This window comes from Mesoplodon mirus (genome assembly GCF_964341445.2).
Source record: "Mesoplodon mirus genome assembly, chromosome: 3".
In the NCBI taxonomy this organism is placed as follows: domain Eukaryota; kingdom Metazoa; phylum Chordata; class Mammalia; order Artiodactyla; family Ziphiidae; genus Mesoplodon; species Mesoplodon mirus.
The window spans coordinates 108700395-108713544 of record NC_138978.1 but is presented as its reverse complement, the minus strand read 5'-3'; the positions used below and the strand labels follow the sequence as shown (position 1 = coordinate 108713544).

The window sequence follows — 13150 nt, the reverse complement described above, 5'->3', positions numbered from 1 at the left end:
GACCTAAACACTCAGCCATGACCCATGGACCAAGTGCACTAACGCCCCAGTGGGGCCAGGCCCTGGCATCTGCACTGGTCCACAGGCCTGGGTGGGCAGCTGACTCCCAGGCCCAGCGGCTCTCATTACCAGGGGAGCTGGGAGGCAGCGCAATGCCGGGTAGAGCTCAGATCTCAGAAGCAGGATGCTGCCAAGGCTTCAGTCAACCCTTTCTTTTCACTTGTTATCAGTGAAAAGGAGAGAAGCCGGGGCAGAGAACCTGATGGAGACACCGGTCAGAACACATGGCTCTGGGGCTTCTAGGTGTTCCCAAGGTGATTCCACTTGCCTGGGCTGTGCAAAGGATCACACTCAGGGCCAGTCATGGGCAGGGATGGACTGGCTAATAATACCTTCTGGGGACTGGGAGTTTCTTCTTTAATGTTGTTTTTAATCTGGGGAGTCATTGTCAGTAATTCATTACCTATTTATAAGAAACACTTGAATAACACCCTGCATACTGCGTTAAGCTAATTACTTGGACTAACACCAGGTGGCATTATTTCCTAAGGGTGAACCAGCCTCTGGCACTCCTGGCCTAGGCTCCGACTCCGGACTGTGGAGCAGACACAGGTGTGGAAGGAAGGCCTCGGCTTCTGGCCCACAGCCAGATCCACTCACCACAAGTCACCAATAGTCTCCATGGTTGCTGCAGAAGGGGAAGGCCAAGTCTGGGCATAGAAGAACAGCACCATTAATCCATCTTAGTGATCAGGGTTTGAGTTAATTATACCTTTTTATTTTCTGCATTTCTAATGCTTTGACATCTGGGGGCCTTGCTGCCCCAGGAGAGACTGCCCCCCTCAGGGCTAGCTAATTCCTAGACATAGTAGACATAGCGATGCTCTTCATATGCAAACCAACCAATCTAGAACCCGTACCCCATCCTTATCCTCTATCCAACTCTCACACTCTGGACCACTATCCATCTGCCCTAATCACCCCAGGGTCAGGTATGGGACAAGTAGAGACAGGTCCTATACCCCAGAACCGGCTGAAATTATTTAAACCAGAAATCCTTAAGCTTGTTTACCCTGCCTTACTTGTTCCCTCTCACAGGAAAATAAAGGCTCTTGCCCATGTTTTCCTCCCACTCTCCCTGCCTCCTGACTGACCCTGGTGCTTCTCTGTGTGGCCCTGCCTGGTGTAGTGTACCCCCTCCTCTTGGAATTGTCTTCTCAAAGGCAATTGTCTCCTGATCTGTTGGCCTTATCATACCTGAATAATAATAAAACCTACATTTTAAAACAGGGTTTCTATTGAAGCTGCTCATTTGTGAACCATATAAATGATTAGGCAGAGAGAAGGAATTAATATTTATTCTGTTTTTTATTATGTGGCAGGCATTGTAATAGTCTTTTTTTTTTTTTTGCAGTGTGTGGGCCTCTCACTGTTGTGGCCTCTCCCGTTGCGGAGCACAGGCTCCGGACTTGCAGGCTCAGCGGTCATGGCTCACAGGCCCAGCTGTTCCGCGGCATGTGGGATCTTCCCGGACCGGGGCACAAACCCGTGTCCCCTGCATTGGCAGGCGGACTCTCAACCACTGCGCCACCAGGGAAGCCCTGTAATAGTCATTTTTAATCTATTATTTAATAATATTTTCCTGGTAACACTAGTGTAGTTTTTTTTTTTTTTTTTTTTTTACAAAAACTCAAATAGTTTAAGTGCCATTTCCAAGGTCACAGAAGCTAAACCCAGGCTTTCTGGTTTCTAGCCAGACTTTCCCATTGCACTGGTTGTAGATAACTAAGACAGATTTCTTCTTGCTGTTACTTTATTCCCTCTTCCCTTCTCTGATTAATGATCACTGCTTACCCCATCCTCTACCACTTTTCTTTCCTTCTACTTTTCCATTTATTTATTTATATATTTATTTATTTACTAGCAACTGTTTATTTTCCATCAACCTATTTCCATTGTAAGAGTTTGTGAAAGAACAGCTTAAGACCACTCAGTGGTTGTTCCTACCCATTCAGTGGCCTGAGCAGTGGAAGCTGCAGACCAGTCCTCAGTGGTGGGCTAAGCACTCTGGTCTTAAGTAGGGAACTGCTGAATAGGCACAGATGGCACCTGTGCCTTCAGACCAGTCTGTGACCTGAGGTCGAGTAGCAGTGAACATGGGAGCTGGAGCAGTCCATTCACTCTGAAATCCCTTCTTGGTCACAGCCTTTTCAGCTGAGGCCTGCTCTTCCTTTTCAATCTCTTCAGGATCCCTGTAGAAGCAGAGATCAGGCATGATCTCCCACGGGTGTTCACGGGAGGTGGTGCCACGCATGTGCAGAACTTCCCAGGCCAGCACCCAGCACATCAGACCCGCTGAGTGGGCTCTCTTATTGCTACACAGGATGGCAATGTCCACATAGCACAGAAGAGAGTCTGTGTTACAGGGAGCAGTGGTAGGCAGGTTAACATAAGACTCCTCTGTGAGAGGCTGGTGTCAGCCCTGGGATCAGTAACCACCAGAACTCTTGGCTCCCCGAAGGCTGCCTGGATCTGGTCAGTGAAGGTTCCAGAAGTGGAGCACCCACTATAGGAGTGGCTCCGATGGCAGCAGCAAGCTTCAGCACAACTCGCTGGCCAGAGGATATGACACTGACATCAGCCAGGTTTTCAATGGCAACAATGGTGCAAGCTGCCAACAGAACCTTCTCCCAAGTTCTCTCCAGATTTATGATATAGATGCCATGTAGATTCCTTTTGTAGATGTGCTGTTCCATTTGGAAGTCGAGGTTGCTGACGCCTAAGTGGGTTCCTGCTGCAAGGAATTTGAGGACATCCTCCTCCTTTATTTGCAGGACATCAAGGGCTCCAGATATTGTGAACGTTTCCCTTTAAGTTATGATGGGAACGCAGAACAGCACCATATGGACCCCTGTCTGGGTAGTTCAGAAAGGCCCTACCTTTCCCCTTAAACAAAAAAATTTCTTGGCATTGTTATTTGTGTGTGTGTTTTTTAACTAGGTGAAAATCTAAAAGACAAATCATAAATTCCAGGATATAATAAAATTTCTTATTTTAACTACAAAAACTTTCAGTTCTGAACTTATAAGTATTTTTACATTTTAAGTGCAATAATCCAATTTCAAATATGTACTTCGTTTTAAATGCTTTTTTAAAACACCAGGGCCAAGATAGAGGAAAAGGTCTGGATTTATCCTCCCATGTGAAATAACTATAAATTCAGAAAAAATATATGAAACAACAGGATTCAAGAAATTGGATCAGGTAACAGAAGACAGTGATCCCTGAGATGCAGGACACCAACTAGGTAATCCCCACGATGGCCCTAACTTTCTGCCTAAAGAGTTTTTAGGCTGTGGTATAAGGAGGGGGAACCAAGCAGAGCCTAGTGGGCCCCCTGCACTGAACAGGTAGAGCTAATAGGGTTTAAGGAGGCAAAGTAACAGAGATGAGAAAGCTGCAGGTAAGGAGAACTCTAGAAAAACACAGAGGCTCCCCTCAAGTACTCAGTTGAGGGCTGTTCAGTGTATGTGTGTGAGGAAAGAACACCCTGAAAGGATAAAAGGGGGCAATACCTAGAGTCACACAGTAAATAGTATCTGTTATGACCAGCCAGGCTGGCAAACCTCACAATCCATGAAGCACTGGGTAGTGTAATCAGACTGGTCTTGCCTCAGTAGTGGGGCAAAAAAACCCTAGATTAAATGCTGCTCTGGTTGGCCCAAACGAAGCTTAAAAGCAAAACCAGAAAGCATCAAACTGTTTCCAAGTACTTTACATTCCAAACAAAGGTCAAGAATATTTATGAAATACACAAATATGCAGCATCCAGCAAAGTACAGTAACAGGGATCCTATAAAAATTACCAAACATATAAAGAAGTAGAAGAATGTGGCTTAAAAGGAGGAGGAAAATCTATCAATTGAAACACCAGAATTGACACAGATGATAGAATTAGTAAAACAAACAAATAAAAACCCCTTTAAAATGGTAATTCAGAAAGCTAGGGGTGGTACAGCCACTGTGGAGAACAGTATGGAGGTTCCTTAAAAAAAAACCAAAAATAGAGTTACCATATGATCCAGCAATCCCACTCCTGTGCATATATCCAGAGGAAACCATATTTCAAAAAGATACATGTACCCCAGTATTCATTGCAGCACTATTTACAATAGCCAGGACATGGAAGCAACCTAAATGTCCATCGACAGAAGAATGGATAAAGAAGATGTGGTATACGTATACATGGAATATTACTCAGCCATAAAAAACAATGAAATAGGGCTTCCCTGGTGGTGCAGTGGTTGAGAGTCCGCCTGCCAATGCAGGGGACATGGGTTCGTGCCCCGGTCTGGGAAGATCCCACATGCCGCGGAGTGGCTGGGCCCGTGAGCCATGACCGCTGATCCTGCGTGTCCGGAGCCTGTGCTCCGCAATGGGAGAGGCCACAACAGTGAGAGGCCCGCGTACTTCAAAAAAAAAAAAAAAGAAATAATGCCATTTGCAGTGACATGGATGGACCTAGAGATTATCGTACTGAGTGAAGTAAGTCAGGCAAAGACAAATACCATATGACATTGCTTATATGTGGAATCTAAAAAAATGGTACAAATGAACCTATTTATAAAACAGAAATGGAGTCACAGATGTAGAAAAAAAACTTACTGTTACCAAGGGGGGAAGGGGGGGAGGGATAAAGTGGGAGATTAGGATTGACATATACACATTACTATATATAAAATAGATAACTAATAAGGACCTACTGTATAGCCCAGGGATGTCTTCTCAATACTCTGTAATGGCCTATATCGGAAAAGAATCTAAAAAAGAGTGAATGTATGTATAACTGATTCACTTTGCTCTACAGCAGAAACTAACACAGTTTTATAAATCAACTAATACTCCAATAAAAATTAATTTTAAAAAGAGTTAGGGGGAAAATTAAACATGATAACCAGAGAAATGGAAGATGAAGTCCAAGTTGAGCTTCTAGAGGTGAAAACTATAATGTCTGAAATAAAAAATATACCAGGTAAGATTAACAAAAGCTTAGACATAGTAGGAACAAAGATCAGTGAACTTGAAAACATAGCAAAAGAAACTATCCAAGTTTGTTAACCTCTTCTTATGCAATGTGTAATCCACTGTTAATCCCATCCAGTGTACTTCTTCATTTTGTAGTTTTCATCCTAAAAGTTTGATTTGTGTCTCTTTTATATTGTCCATGTTTCTACTTAAATTTTTGAAGGTATGAAATGCAGTTATAACTATTTTAATGTCCTTGTCAGCTAAATTTAACATCTGTATCAATTCTTTGTCATTTTCAAATGGCTGATTGATTTCTTCCCCCTCATTATGGTCATATTTTTCTGCTTTTTTGGGTGTCTAATAATTTTTTATTGGATACTAGACATTGTGAATTTTTTTGTTGACTGTTAGATAGTTTTGTATTCCTATAAATATTCCTGAGCTTTGCTCTGGGATGCAGATAAATTACTTGGACGTCATTTGATCCTTTTAGGTCCTCCTTTTAAGACCTGTTATGTGGGACCAGAGTCATGTTTACTCTAGGGCTAATTGCTTCCCAATACTGAGGAAGACATTTCTGAGTACTCTACCCAACACCCCATGGATTATGAGGTGGGAACAGGCACTGTTCCTAGTTAGTGTGAGCATCAGGTACTTGTCCCTCTAATCCTTTTGAGTGGTTCTTTCCTCAGTCTCAATACTCTCCTCACATTAATACACTCATCAGTATTCTGTAGAAGTCATTAGACTCTCTGAGAATCTCTGAGGTTCTCTCTCTGTGCAGCTCTCTCCTCTCTGGTACTCTCTACTGGAAACTCTAGCTACCTTAGTTTCTCTGGACATTCAGAGAAATATCTCCTTATCTCATGCAGTCTTCTGGGCTTTTCCAGGTTTGCCTTTCCTAACCACAGTAGGTTTTCTCCCAAGAGAGTAAGCCTGGGCAATCATAGGTCTCACCTTGTTTGTTCCCCATCTATCAGGGATCACTGTCCTCTGTTGCCTAATGTGAAACGTCTCAAAACCACTGTTTTGTGAATTTTGTCCAGTTTAAAAGTTTTAGGCAGGAGGGTAAATCTGGTCACTGTTATTCCATCTTAGTTAAAAGTAGAACTCCTGGATGATTTACATGTAATTTAATTATTGACTTGGTTGGCTTTATATCTACTATGTTGCTCATGGTTTTGTTTGTTCGATTTGTTCTTTTCCATTATTTTTCTTTTCTTGCTCTCATTTGTATTAATTATTTATTTGTGATTTCATTTTATACATTATTAATTCATTCGTTACTTTTTTAAAGACTTCTTTAGAGCAGTTTTAGGTTTACAGGAGAATAAAGAGGAAGGTACAGAGATGTCCCATGTACTCCATGTATGTACACCATACATGCACAGGTTTCCCTGTTATCAACATCCCCCACCAGAGTGGTCCATTTGTTACAGTTGATGAATCTACAATGACACATCATAATTACCCAAAGTCCATAGTTTACCTTAGGGTTCACTCTTGGTGTTGTAAATTTCATGGGTTTGGACAAGTGTATAATGACATGTATCTACTGTTATAATATCATAGAGTATTTTCACTGCCTTAACAATGCTTGGTGCACTGTGTATTCATCCTTCCCCCTTCCCAAACCTTGACATCCACTGATCATTTTTCTGTCTGTATTTTTGCCTTTTCCAGAATGTCATATAGTTGGAATCATACAGATATAACCTTTTCAGATTGGCCTATTTCACTTAGTAATATGCATTTAAGGTTCCTACAGGTCTTTTCATGCTTGATAGCTCATTTCTTATTAGTGTGGAATAATTTTCCATTGTTTGGGTGTACCACAGTTTATTTATCCATTCACCTACTGAAGAACATCTTGGTTGCTTCCAAGTTTTGGCAATTATGAATAACGCTGCTATAAACATCTGTGTTCAGGTTTTCATGTGGACATAAGTTTTAAACTCCTTTGGGTAAATATCTAGGAGCACAATTACTGGATCATATGGTAAGAGTATGTTTAGTTTTGTAAGGAACCGCCAAACTGTCTTCCAAAGTGGCTGTACCATTTTCCATTCCCATGAGCAATGTAGGAGAGTTCCTGTTGCTCCACATCCTCACCAGCATTTGGTGTTGTCAGTGTTCTGGATTTTGGCCATTCTCATAGGTGCATGGTGGTATCTCGTTTCAATTTGCATTTCCTTGATGATGTATGAGGTAGAGCATCTTCTCATACACTATTTGCCATCTGTATGGCAGTGCTGAAATGTCTTTTAAGGTCTTTGGCCAATTTTCTAACCCGGTTTTTGTTTTCTTATTGTTGACTTTTACTAGTTCTTTGTATATTTTGAGTAACAGTGCTTTATCAGATATGTCTTTTGCAAATATTTCCCTTCAGTCTGTGGCTTGTCTTTTCATTCTCTTGACATTATCTTTCACAGAGCAGAAGTTTTTTTTTGTTTTTGTTTTTGTTTTTCAGAGCAGAAGTTTTTAAATTTTAATGAAGTCCAGATTTTCAATGATTTCTTTCTTGAATTGTGCCTTTGTTGTTGTGTCTAAGTCATCACCATACCCAAGATCATCTAGGTTTTCACCTAGGTTATCTTCTAGGAGTTTATAGTTTTATGTTTTACATTTAGGTCTTTAATCCATTTGAGTTAATTTTTGTGAAGGGTGGTCTGTTTCTAATTCATCTTTTTTGCATGTGGATGTCCAGTTGTTTCAGCACCATTTGTTGAAGAGACCGTTTTTTCTCCAATATATTGCCTTTGATCCTTTGTCAAAGATCAGTTGACTCTATTCATACAGGTCTACTTCAGGGCTCTCTATTCCGTTGATCTACATTTTTCCCAGTCATGCTGTTTTCTTGACATCAGTGTAGAATTCTGGACCCAAGATCTTTCTTGCTGTCCCTGGGGGTAGAGGATTTTTACTTCTACTCTTCTTCTAGCAGTGATGGTTCTTTGCCTATTTCCTGGGGGAGAGTTTCCTACCTTCTCCCAAGAAAGGTGGATTTTACTCCTCCTCTTCTCTCAGAAGCTGTGCATCTATAAGGTGCACTCTCTCTCCCTTAACAGCTTAAGGCTTTTGCTTCATAGGAGAAAAGGGTCCAGGGAGGCAACAGGGCTTTGTGCCTGTCCCACTCAGCCATCATTACCTTCTTCCCTCCTGTGTCAGAGGAGACTCTCGTCAATCTGCTCCCCTGCACCCAATCTTTCTTGTGAGCACCCAGTAGAGGTTCACGAAGAAGAGCTTACAAGTGAAGCAAGCTCTCCTGGTGTCTAGTGCCCCCACTATTCCAAACTGACATGCCGACGCACTCCAAGAATTGTTAAGCATTTTTTTTTTTTTTTTTTTTGCGGTACGCGGGCCTCTCACTGTTGTGGCCTCTCCTGCCGCGGAGCACAGGCTCCAGACGCGCAGGCCCAGCGGCCATGGCTCACGGGCCCAGCCGCTCCGCCGCATGTGGGATCTTCCCAGACCGGGGCGCGTACCCATGTCCCCTGCATTGGCAGGCGGACTCCCAACCACTGCGCCACCAGGGAAGCCCATGGGTGGCTTTCTGAAACATCACTGGCTAGGAATTGACCCATGCAGGGTAGGGGAGGAGGATTGTGGAGGACGGTGATGATGCATCCACCACAACTCTGCTCTGCACTCAGGATCCAGGATGATGCCTCACACCCCCCTCCACCACTTGCCCCCCTGACCTTCACAGCTGTGCTCTCCACCACTCCCAGCCTGCTCCATGCCCCTCCACAATGCAGACACACTAGCCTACTTGCTGTTTTTCAAACACACTCCTCCCTTTCCTGACATTATTGACTTCTTCAAGGTGTTGCCTGAACCTGTAATGCCCTGTCTGACTCTCACAAAACGCCCTGAGGTCTGCCTTCCAAAGCTGAAGATAGGGATGAACAACTCTGTGTTTATATCTGTGTGTGTGTCCATCCAAGAGAGTGATGAGGGCAACAGTGTGCATTGTGTACGTGAAATGAAAGTAAGGCTCTGGGTGTGACTGGCAGGAGGAGGGCACCCCAGCAAAGGTGCAGGATGGCTCAGAGGGCACTCAGAGGGGAGGAGAGACAGGCAAAAATGGGCTTGCTCATTTTATCACAGCTCTAGAGCAGCCCTGGAGAGATGCATCTCATCCATCAGTGCTAATGTTTTGGTAAGACGTAAGTGTCTAGCTACAAATGAGACAGAGTTAGCACAGCAGGGTAACGATGACAGCTTTTGCTGGGGATGCTCTTCCAAGCCAGCTGCATGAAAAGGGACCCAGTGAGGCTGCCCCTGCTGCAGACAGAGGTGCAGACAGGGTAGGCACACCTAGGTGAATGGCTTGAGGGGTCGTGGAAGGTCTAATGCTAGAGTGGATGAAATCCCACGATTAAGGATTCAATACTTTACCATGTCCTCCATACCATGTCTTTTAAAATGCAAATCTAAGAAGGGTGATATGTTTGATTCCTTTGGTTTGGTTTTATGTGAACAGCATGGGCTTTGAATCCATTAGAACTGAGTTCAAATCCTGACCCTACCAATTACCAGCAATGAGCGCTGTGAACCTTTTGTTTTCAGTATTTAACCCTTCTAAGCATTCATTCCCTCGTCTGTAAAATGAGGACAATGATACCCATCTTACAGGTACGTGAGGATGAAGTGAGATGGTGAACGTAAAATGCCTCACACAGCATATCCCACAAGAATCATCCATTCACCCATTCATTCACCAAATATTTATTGAGCACCTACTAAGTGCCAGGCACCCCTCTACATGCCGGGCATTCAACAGTGAACAGGGCAAATTCCCCACCATCATGGAGCTCATATTGTAGAACAAGGTGATAAAAAAGTAAATAAACAGGTAAATATAAAGTATGTCAGATAGTAAGTGCTCCAGGGAACAACAGAGCAAGGGGGTAGGGAGTATGGGGAAGGAGCATCATTCCAATTTTATATGGGGTGGTCAAATGCCTCTTCCTTGAAGTGATATTTGAGCAGGGCCTGAAGGAAGTGAGGGTGTGAGTGCCAAAGATATGGGGAGACAGTTGGTAGAGGAGCAAAGAGTGAACAAAGGTCTGGAGCCTGTGGCAGGCTGGGCAAGTGTGAGGGATGAGGGAGGGCCAGGAGGCCAGGGTGGCCTGAGCCGAGTGTGGACGGGAGCCATGGGAGAGGAGGAGGGGCCGAGGGTGTTATATGTCCTGTAGGACTTGTGGGCCTGTGAGAACCACAGCTTTTACCCTGAGATGGAGCTGTGGGAGGGTCATGAGAGAGGGGTGGCTCACGTTCACCCGGGGTGCTGTGTGGAGTGTAGATTGCAGGAAGGGGAAAGGTGTAGACACGGGGAGACCATTCAGGAAGCCATGGTGATGTAAGGAAATGTTGTCTAGGACCTTGGTCCAACTGTGTGGCTGGTGAGAGGAGATCAGATCCTGCATAGAAAGTGGAGGCCACAGGCTGTGCTGGTGAATGGAACGTGTTATAAGAGGGACAGCAAGGGGGACTACAAGGTGTTTGACTTGAGCGACCGGAAGGACAGACGTGCCAGTTACTGAAATGAGGAAATTGAAGGTGGTGGGCTACGAGTTGGTTTTGGACATGTCTGTTGGACACCCAAGAGGAGCTGTCAGCAGACAGATGGATGCATGAGTCTGGCATGCAGAGAAGAGGTTAAGGCTGGAGAGAGCAGTGGACAGAGGGAGGTAGGTCAGTGTTTGGGGACCGTCCCTTCTTTTTCTCCATGTAGTATGTCTGTAGTGGGGCATAAAGAAGGCACTGGAAGGATATCAGGGCTCTGACTGTTCACACCTAGGCTCCACCCCTTCCTTTTCAGATGATTGTCTGCTTTGAGCTCATTTGTTTGTCCGTGGAGGAGGAGTTGGACCAGATCATCTTAAGGTCTGACACATCATGGCTCTGTGCGTGTCTCATGGAGATTCAGACTCACTTAGAAAAAGAGGTAACACAGCAAACCATCCATAACCTGTGTGGTCCATCTATCAGTTATCTACCTGGGAAGTAGAGGAAAGATCCTGAGGGTTAGAACCCACAGAGGCGGGTGCTAAGGGCGGGGGTGAGAGCCCATGTGGAAGGATGTGGGTGCTACTCTTCAGAGTAGAAGGGGCAGAAGATGGGTTTTGCATTGCTGCCCAGAGCAAGAAAGAGTGGACTTCCCTCCCCTGCTCTCCAGGAGCCGGGCCATCCCAGCTGCGGAGTGGCCTGTTCATTTTGCAGCTCAAACCTGAAAGCTCCATTTTCCTAAGAGAATTGACTGCCTTTCCTAAAGGAGGCTGTTTCCCTGCCTGAAAGCACTGATCACACTGCAGTTGCACAATTCGGCACAGGCTTCTAGTTCTACAACTAACTGAAGGAAATAGTTCTTTGGCCTGAAACCCGCCAGTCTGTGATTGGTGGCCCCTCAGAGAGTGTCCTAACGAGGCAGAAACTTCACTTGCTATGAGAGAAATTAAACCATGTCGTTAGTATTTCAAGTTATCAAAAGGGGGGCACTTATGGAATAAATTATCATGCAATAAAAAACAAAAGCAGTCAAGTCAAATTAAGGAAGAATATAAGTTAAGCCATGAATACAGAGCATGCTGGGATTTAAGTAAAAATGGTTGAGAATTACACCCAAAAGGTGGCTCCTTGCCAGGGTCATGCTGGTCAGAGGTGATGCCCACGGTCAGAGGGTCAACAGAGTCCTAGGTCCACGCCACTCACAGCGGGGACTTGGATGCTACCTCCATTGGTCCAAGGAAGGCAGGGACAAGGATGATCGAGGGTGCTCAAACTCTGGTGTGTGGAAGAATCACCTTTCAAACTGAAGGAGAGCTATGTCCATCCCCAGATATTCAGTATGTCTGGGATGTGACCTGGAATTCTGTATCTTAACAAACACCTCAAATGAGTCTGCTTCAAGTGATCCGGCGCCACCCTTGAAGAAACACTGGTATAGGAAGGGAAGGTCCCACCCAAGGAGGCTGGGGACTAGGGGAGAGTTTCAGTGTTTTAGTAGTGAGTTTTGCTGGCAGTGGAGATGGAAGCCTGGCCCTGGACATACCAGCAAGGCAGCAGTAGGCTCAATTGCTAATTGAACCTGTTTAGGCTCATTCCTGGTGGCCAAGTATTGGGTCCATGTAGACAAGACCTACTCTTAGCCCCCAGGTGACAGGCAGGGGAGTGGAGAAACTAGGAAGGCCAGTGGAGGATGTCTGTGACTCCACCTGGGATAAACAGGGAAGGGAGAAGAGGGCAATTGGCAAACTCTATGATATGCCAACAAAATTTATGAGGGGCGTGTATGTCTATTTGTGTTTCAACCATGGCTGACTTTGATAAGAAAGGACTTTGTTCCCCAAAGATTCATAAACAGGAGTGTTACCACTGGTACTCCCTGGCTGAGTATAGGAGGGCTTGTTTTTAAACAAAGAGTTAAATTTTACAGAGAAGAAAGCCCGTCACAGAAGCTTCCTTGTTGATCTAAAATGGGAGGATGCATTCTCAAGGGGTGGGCTTGCATGACATTTCCCTTCCTCCTGGTGTGGAGGAGAGGGTAGGCTCTCCCATGAGGATGTATAAACTCGCCAGCCTGTGGTTATGGATGAGGCCCCATTAGCTGGAGTGACCACCCCATGTAGGCTCATCACCTCCACCTGTGCCAACACAGTACTCTAGAAAAAATGGGCGATGAGACAGGTAAGCAAGTAATAGAGAAAGAGGGTGCAGACACATCTCAAACCATGCGGTAAAATTAGTCAACTTTTCAACCTGCAGCTGGAATAGAATCATTCAGCTGAGATCATAATTTTGTTTCCTGAGGTAGCAATTTATAACCCTAGACAGGTATAAAATAACTATAGAGATAATGAAACACTGGATGCAGAATTCCTTCCAGTGGGTTATCTTGTATGGGATTTGTAACAAGTGTTGAAATCATTCTACTGCTTTATATGTGCTTTGTCTGCTTTTCTGTTTTTACGATGTTGGAAATGGGTAAGAGAATCTGACACACCACATTTGCAAGACTGATTTATTAATTTGCAGTTCTCATAATTGCTGAGAATAATTTTGCTCTTGTTAAGTCTGCCATGACAGGAGTTTCAATTACCTGGAAGAATCCAATATA

The 13150-nt window shown here is 44.4% G+C and overlaps 1 pseudogene across 1 annotated transcript; it reads right to left on the bottom strand.

Annotated features, from left to right (window-relative positions):
• Positions 1 to 2073: 2073 nt before the first annotated feature.
• On the bottom strand, positions 2074 to 11771 carry LOC309799187 (small ribosomal subunit protein uS2-like; annotated as a pseudogene). The gene is made up of 2 exons: positions 11746 to 11771; positions 2074 to 2868 (listed from the first exon to the last, which is right to left on the bottom strand). The product of its transcript is annotated as a small ribosomal subunit protein uS2-like (transcript).
• Positions 11772 to 13150: the final 1379 nt, after the last annotated feature.